Genomic DNA, 8981 nt, shown 5'->3' on the forward strand with positions numbered 1-8981 from the left:
TGGTAAGCCATATATGATGGGACCTTAACGGGAAGGAGAGCTTCCATTTAAAACCTGGAGGGGAGCTTCTTTGAGAAAATAAAAGACAGGGAGAGAAAGAATGACTTGAGAGGGATGGCAGAGGGGTGGGAAGGCCCGAGGAGCCTCTTCAGAGAGCAGCCCCGAGAGTCCCTCCCCAAGCAGATCCCCCTGAGGAACCTCTGGATCAATCCTCAGAACCAAGGGAAGATTTGACTGTTATAAAGCCTTTGAGAGATGGCAGGAAGCTTCCTGTCACATACGTGGTTTAGTTCTACTTAGCATATATTACATGGTGGACTGATGTGCTGTTTAGGGGCTGATCTAAGACCACAGCATAGACAGCTGCTTAATTCTCGGAGAGCTATGGGAAAGATATGGCTCGATCTCCAGGTTGCAGTATTCAGCCTTTTAAAAGTGAACGCTGTCTTTTTAGAGTTAGACCCCAGTTCTAACTTCAGTTTCAGAGTGCATTGGGCCATGGTGTATTAATACCTTTTCCCTTAGGTTTTTTTGTTTATATTTTCTATAATCAATGCTGTGTAGTTAAATTTGGAAGAACAAGGTTCTGTACAGAACAGATGGCAATTTCTCAATACATAGTTTGAAATAGCTTTATTGCCTAGCTGTTTTTTGCATCTTTTCATACTTAATGAATTTTAAGTAGTCATTGATAAACTCAATCCAGTAGGCACTGCGTTGATCTACTTATAGAACAGCTGCCCCACCATGTGATAGTCACATTTTATCACATTTTATGAAGGCAGGCTTCATTAAAAAAAAAAATACACCATCAGGAGGGGACCATGTTATTCTGCAGTAATAATTCCCAACTCCGGTTTAATGTGATCAAGATTCTTATTCATGCCATGTGTCTGCCACAGGTCACCTGGGAGTTCTGCTCTTGAGGCAGGGCAAGTGAACACTGTGAGTCATAGGGCCAAAGAAATGGGAACCTGAAATACATCTTGTACCAGCAGCAAGTTGTTTCAGAAGTGAGACACCTGTGGTTGTTTGTATGTGAATGCCCCCCATAGGCTCATACATTTGAATACTTGGTCTTCGGTTGGTGGCTCTTTAGGGAGGAGAAGGAGGTGTGGCATTGCTGGAGGAAGTATGTCACCTGGGGCAGGGTATCTCGAGTTAGCGCTCTCTGCTTCCTGTTTGTGGATCAGGATATGAACTCTCAGCTGTTCTTGCTCCCATGCCTTTGCTCCACCATCATGGACTCTAGCCCTCTGAAACTGTCAGCTCAATTAAACGCTTCCTTTTATAAGTAGTCACGGTGCCTTATCACAGCAATAGAAAAGAAACTAAGATGCACCTGAATTGCATCCCTCATCTGATCAGGAAGGGCCAGTGGTCAACTGGCTGTGAGCATAGAAAGGAGAGCCAGTATAGTAAGGACTACACAATCTACCAGGGTCTTGAAGCATGTGTGATCAATTAGAGTTGATCTTTCCTAACCCTCATGGAATTTTACTGCAACAGAGTGATTCTACACGTCCTCATGTTTACTCATTCTTTTATCCCCATTTTATCCCCATTTTAGGTGACTAGACAGATCCAGGGGAATTGATATTCTGAATGTTTCAGTGATAATGTAGCAGTATGGTGTTAGAACATGGGCCTGCCCCTTTAAGACAGCGGTCTGTCTGAAGATTCAGATCCCACAGTCTGAAGAGATCAGGCCACTCCTCTCTGAAGCTCACCTTTGGTGAGAGTAGGAAGCTATTCCATGGATTCTGCAGCTCCTAACTTATGGCCCTAACCTTACCTGGCTCTTCCATGCTCTTCCATACAACATTTGCTTGTATGCTATGTTGAACTAAAATCATGTAATCATGTGATATAAAACCTATAACCCCTGAAAGATTATAATAGTCAAGTACACCCTTTGGGGATTTCTCTGAAGGTCATAGTGGTATTTTTTTCTTTTTCCTTTTTTTAAAGGAGTCTGTCTCCCGGCCCTCCCCCATTGTCACGTTTAATGCAGTTCCTCTCCAGGTTTTAAGGGGAGCCTTCCTGTCCCTTTAAGGCCTCGTTTATGTTTGTAGATTTTCCTCTTTTCTGTCTAATGCATCCCCTCTTAACTTGAGGCCTGATCCTGGTTTCAAGGCCACCTTTTCCTAATAAATCTCATTTCCTGATGTCAGCTTTTACATCTCCAAACCTGCCACTCTGGTTTTCTAACAAAGCATGGGACCTGAAGGTTAAAAGTTTCCTGGGCCAGCCTGGTCTATATAGTGAGTTCCAGGCCAGCCAAGGCTCTATAGTGAGACTATAATGAGACACGGCTTTAAACAATAAACAAAATTTCCTGGGAGAGTCCACGCTGAGACAGATCACATAGCCATGTTGTGTGATATTTTGATCGCATTCTGACAGTAACATTTGCTTTGAGTCAGAGGGCAGAGCTAGCCACTAACTGACCAAAATTAACCATAGAGGTCTTGAAGGACTGAGGACAGATAGGAGACAGGAAGTAGTAAAGTAGGGCTGAGAGAGAGAGAGAGAGAGAGAGAGAGAGAGAGAGAGAGAGAGAGAGAGAGAGAGAGAGAGAGAGAGAGAGAGAGAGAGAACCTCAAGCCTTTTGGACTGAGGAACGGAAGAGAGAGGAGGTCACTGGTAGCTTCTCCGCTGCTTCTCTGATCATTCCGGTGCTTATCCCGATATCTGACTCCCAATTTTTTATTGATAAAGAATAGATAAATGCTTTACAGCCACACGGGCAGTGGAGTGTCTGGGAAGAAAGCTTTCGAATAGCAGTGATTCATAGCTAAACACACACATTCCCTGGCTTTTACTTCAGTTATGCCTACCTCTCGTCCCTGCTCTGACTGCTTCCTTATTTAAATGTCAGGCTCATGTGAGTGCCCTGAAGAGGGTCCCTGGGCCCTTGTATCTTCCTCTTCCCAGCGCTCACCTTCAGGAAATCTCTTTAGTGTTTTCCCATCACTTGTCTCTTTACTCAATGAACTGCAGTGGTCAGCTGAGCCTTTGGAACTCCTGGAGCCAGAAATTTACCAAGAACTCTGGTAACACAGAAGTTTCTACAAGGTGACATCGCCAATGCTGTCTTCTTGTTCGCTATCATCTATGTGAAATAAAGAACCACTTGGTTCTTTATTTATTTATTCATGAGAACCACTTGGAGTTGGAGCTTTGGGTTTCATTCTTAAAAAGGAATGTGAACAGTCAGTCGTTAAGAGCAGCACAACCCATGAGTGTGGGTACCCTTCCCTCAGGGTCTGTGCCTCAGTCCTTCCCTTTCCTGGACTGCTGTCTGCATTCTTGGATGCTCTGGTTCCTTGGATGCGGGCATCTGCCTGCCTTAGATCACAGCTGGTACAATGGTAACAGTCCACCAGCTCGTTCCTTTCTTTCTGGAAAGTAAACTTCCTTTCAGTGGGTGGTGGGGTCCCTGAAGTCATGCTCCAACTGTGTCCCCGACCCTGTAGGTCACTCCCACGGTTGTATCATCCCTATAGGCTTCTGGTTATCTGAGAATTAGGTTCTCCACCCTGCAGAAATGTGGGATGTGCTCAGACTATTCCGGTTGAGCCTGACTGGAGAGTGGGACAGAGCTTCAGGAAGTCCACAGCAGTCTCACTAGTCACTGGCAGGTGGCCTTAAGGTTACCTCCCTGTCACAGGGGTTCTGTAAACTGTCCTTAAACCATCAACCCATTCCCCTGCGTTCTCTGTGTGATTGCTCTTCTCTTGGGCACATGCTAGTGTCTCTGCCACCCACCCCTAGTCACCCCGAGTCATTTATTCATAAGCGGCACCTGTGTGTGTGTAGCTTGAGTTTTTCAGGTCTTTGCATCACATGTTACTTTGGCAGGCCGCTGGTTTTCAAGAGATGGCACCCACAGATAGCCTCAGTAAAGGGCTTTCTTCCACCTAGTAGAAGGCAGGTTGTTCACTCTGCTCCTTCCTCTGCTGTCTTACGACCTCGACTCAGAACTTTGTAATGTATCTCCCTGCCTCCTCCTACTGGCTCGAGTTTGTGCCCAGGAGGCCTTGCCTTGAAACAGGCAGCTCATAATTTTATCACCTGAGAATGACTTTGGAATGGGATAAACACCTTGATTTGTTGTTTATTTCCAGATCCCTTTGGGGGGGCGGGTGTAATACATAATTTAGGCTTTTGAAGGAAAATAGACCTTTTGTGCTCTAGGATCAGAAAACTTCAAACCACAAGATGGAGCTGCTGAGCAAATATTATCAGGATCACTTTCACCTGGAAAGATTCCAAACCCGCTGTAATGGACCCTAAGGACAAACCAAGAGGGGCACATGCTTTTTGGATGCTCACTTGCAACCTCTTCCTCACATGTTGCTGCTGCTGTCCGTGGAAGGACAGTCACTAAAGCCAACCAGAAGTTTTGAAGATCTTAACAATTGACATCCATGAAGACCCTATTTTGATACAGGGCTGCTTTCTGAGGTTCCATATCCTGGGGGTGTTGTCTGGACGTGGCCTATGAGTCAGAAAGCCACCCTGTGCAGGAGGTTCATATGGGTGGCTGCCGGGCAGCAAACACCTGAGAGGGAGTGAGGAGGCAGAGGAGAGGGGGCGCCTCTGAGCACGGGGCAGTGAAGCATATTAGCACACTTGAAATGATTTGAATTTTCTATGCCACGGACATCACAGGTGACAACGTAAGGTTTATTATGAGCTTTGTGCACCATCCCATGAGAGAGCATCGTGGCATAGTTACTCCAGCGCTGTTGACTTTAAATATGTTTATTATTGCCCACAGGGTAAGGAAACGCTAATGTCCTTGCATCTTGCATTGAGAGAAACATGATAAATATTGCCTCAGATTTTATAAACTTTTTTCTAACCAACAATGAGATGTTATTCGTAAGAAAAGGACTTTAAATGACCAAAAACTAAATTTGGGCCAAAGACTGAGGTATAGATTCTCTTTTTATACACATTGAAAAGTCAATTTAGTTCTTACAATACGGGACACTTTATGAGCTTGTGTGGCATCTTTGCACAGGACTGTGCTAAACTCTGCCTTGTTCTCGTTTTAATACAGGAGCCGTAGAAAGAAGTGTAAGTGTGTACTCTGTCTCTAGAAAAGTGTCAAAACGCTGTCCTCTTATGAAAAGATCAGAAAGTATGAAACGTATGCCATTGTAATGAAGTAAGTCAATTTAAAGTCTTTTCTCTGGATTTTATGACTTTTTATAGTATTTACCAGCTTTTTTAAATGTCCAAATGTGGTTTCTTTTCTCCTGACTGAAATAATATGCTTCATATCTAATTTGTATTCTTGCTTTCCTAGTTTTCATGAAGAAGGATATTGTTCAACTTGTATGAGCTTCAGGTCCTCCAGAAGCAAGACCTGTGCTGCTCTCTGGACCTGTAGCTTTCCACCCTGCATAGAGGTCCGGAAAGACCTGCTAGGTGTAAATGTGGGAGCTCAGGAGGTCTACTAGAGGCCTGGGCAGGAAGAGCCAGGCTTCCCTGGGAGCCTAGGGCCAGCAAGGATCTAGAGCAGAGCTATATGTGGAAACATCAAGGCTACCTGAAGCTCCCAGCATACACCTGCACTGGAGCCAAACCATGGACCTTGGTCTTGTGTACACTTTGTTTCCGAGTGTGAAGTAGGAAAGAAAAGCAGGCATGACCTACCATCCCAAATGAGACTTTAAAAAACCCAGATGCATATGTCAAACATCTGCAGTTTCAAGAGATGGGGTCAGGCAGTGGCTTCCCAGAACATGGAGAGAACAGTTCTGTGAGGACTGGGGCCTCCAGGGGAGATCAGGGCAACTGTCCCTTACACACTTGTACCTCCAGGACAAGAATGGATCTCTGACACCTTTTGGGACCATTTGTCCATATTGGTTCACCAGGAGAGAAAAGCCAGCATGTGGCTGCAAAACTAGGCAAAGACCAACAGGATTCTGCACTTTGTTCCCTGCCTGGGCCCCCAGCATATGCAGGCCCAGAGGTCAGTGTACCCCCCCACCATCTTGGTTTAGTGGAGAACTGGGTGTGGCAAGTTGGGTGGGGCTGCATCCCTCAGGAACCACTGGCACTCTGCCATGGACTTTTCAGTAAGGTCAAGAACAAGGAGACTCTGAGGGTGGAGGACAAGTGCATAGGTTCCCTATGGAATCTACTTTTAAAAAGGAACTACTTGTTTTAAATAAGATAAGTAATGAAAATTTTTTGGTCTGAGTTTATCAGATGTTACTGGACTGGACATTGTTAATATATATAATGGAGTTTTTTGTCTGGATCTGTCAAATGTTAATGGACTAGACATTGTTAATGTAATCTTGACTGTATATTGCATATACTTATTGAAGATAGTTTTTCTTGTATTAGTTATAAGCTTTTTTAAATTTTAGACAAAAAGAGAGGAAATGTGGTGGTATTGTGTTCCCCAAAATATTGTATACTCTAATAAATTTATCTGGGGTCAGAGAACAGACAGCCACTAGATACAAAGGCTAGAAAATGGTGACACTCACACCTTTAATCCTAGCATTCCAGAGATAGAAATCCCTCTGGATCTCTATGAGTTCAAGGCCACATTGGAAATAGCCAAGCATGGTGACACACACCTTTAATCCCAGAAAGCCAGCCTTTAATCCCAGGGAGTGGTGGTAGAAAGCAGAAAGATATATAAGGCGTGAGGACCAGAAACTAGAAGCATTTGGCTGGTTAAGCATTTGGCCTGGTTAAGCTTCAGGCTTTTGAGCAGTAATTCAGCTGAGACCCATTCCGGATGAGGACTCGGAGGCCTCCAGTCTGAGGAGACAAGACCAGCTGAGGATCCAGCAAGGTGAGATAGCTGTGGCTTGTTCTGTCTCTCTGATCTACCAGCATTGACCCCAATAACTCGCCTCGGGTTTGATTTTATTAATAAGAACTTTTAAGATTCCTGCTACAGTTCCCTATACCTGCAGTTCACTCTCTGTCCCCACATTCCATGTCCTTGCCCAAGCCAGGTGGCCTATGCATATTCCCTCTGGAAGATGCCCCTCAGCACCCAGGGCTATAGGGACCCCTGGGCACTTGGCCCTAACCGTTCCCTTTTCTCTCCCTGGGATGCAGTGCTACTATAGTAAGATACAAGCTGAAGCTCTGCAGAGACAAAAGGATCTGCCTCATACCCAGCCATCTGCCGTACGAGAGGAGTCAATGAACGAGTTATCTCCAGCCCCACCTGCATCTGTTTGGCTAGTGTCTTAATCATGCCGGCTGTCTGACCCGCCTCCAGCAGGACCAGCACCATATAGACAGCACTCGGGCTTCTCTGTTGGGTAGTGGGTCCTGTGCATAGAGACCCTTACAGCCCTTATTGCCCCCCCCCCCCCCCCCCCCCCCCCCCGCACACTCAGGGGCCTAGAAGATGTACTTCTCAGCTTGATGGCTTGGTTGATCCCAATCATGTTTAACCTTGGCACACGAGGCTACTGCTGCTGCAAAAGCTTTTATAGGAGCGTGTGGAGGAAGGCAGGGAAAGGATGAGTGATGTCATTATCTTATCATCTCAAAAAATAAAAGAACTAATTTTTTTAAAAAAAGCAAATCCAAAAAAGTAGTGCTAGGGGAAAAAAATAAAGGAAGGAAGAAAGAACTTTTGGAGCTGGGAGGTTGGCCTAGCGGGTCATTGGGGAAGTGCATGTGTGCAGGCGCGAGGACGTAAGTTCACATTCTAGCACTTGCATTTAGAAGAAGATATGGGCATGGCCACCCGCATATGCCTGTACCCCCAGTGTTATCAGAAGCAGAGACAGGAGGGTCACTGAGGATGCTGGCCACCAGCCTAGATCCAGGCTCAATGCTGTCTCATCAGATTAAGAAGAGAAGAATAGACCAGGACACAGACACCTAACATTCCCTTCTGGCCTCTATATGTATAAGCATGTGCACCTGCACATACACCATCACACACACACACACACACACACACACACACACACACACACACACCAAAACATAAGCATTTCCATCCTCACTAGAAGAATACAGATCCATGCAATGGTGACCCCCTCTCCTCATTTCCCTGCCATAGCTACTATTTACCAATATATAAGGATATTGAGGGAGGCAAGATGAGCAAGTCTAATTCTGAACATCTGCATCACCAGGTTTATATATAATTAAACTTTGAGTTTATCCCAGACATCAATCTCCTCTGCTTTCCAGGATGGCAAACCTATCAGCAAGGGCTTACAGGGGTGGCTGTGAAAGATGCTGGTGGTTAGAGCCCCCCTGAAGCCAGGTATGAGGTTCTCCCCATCTCTGCTTCGGCCAGTGGTACCCATGAGGAAGCGCAGTTTCAGGACCTTCTGTTCCTTCAGCCGCTTCCCATATTTCAGCCAGTACACGGATAGGTGGCATGAAGTCTGCACCCGAGGAACTCATGATCTGGTGGAGGCTGAGTTCGAACTTGTGGAAACAGCTCCTCCTCAGCACTCTCTTGCTTTGAGATATAAATGACACCACATGTCCAAGCCAGCATGACCTCAGGAGCTAAACCTTAGGACTTTCTTCAACTATTCTTGCACCCTACCATTATTTCTGTTCATTTCAAAACTGTCAAAACAGCTCTGGGTTCTCCATCGCGGCAGCTGGCTTCCATGGTCCGTCATTGCCTTGCCTTTTGGTACTTACATCCTCACAGATTCCTTTCAGTGAATATGGCAGACCCATGGACCCCATAGGAGACCTCTGAAGGAACTTCCCTGTCTGCTGGGGCAAGGTGACCAGGAGCATTTCTGCTCTAGCCTTAGTTCCTAGGGTTCGTGAGCCACCACTTGGCCAAGACACTTACGTTTCTTCCTGGAGATAATGTTCTGAGGGAGAGCAGCCGCTGGCTCCGCCACAGCCCATGCTTGCTGCTTGCTGTGTGAACGAGTGAGGCCTGCATCTGCAATGGGGTCTTCAGGCCTGAAGCTCCAGAGAGTCCATCAGAAACTCCGAAC

This window comes from Peromyscus maniculatus, chromosome 19 (genome assembly GCF_049852395.1).
Source record: "Peromyscus maniculatus bairdii isolate BWxNUB_F1_BW_parent chromosome 19, HU_Pman_BW_mat_3.1, whole genome shotgun sequence".
Lineage (NCBI taxonomy): Eukaryota > Metazoa > Chordata > Mammalia > Rodentia > Cricetidae > Peromyscus > Peromyscus maniculatus.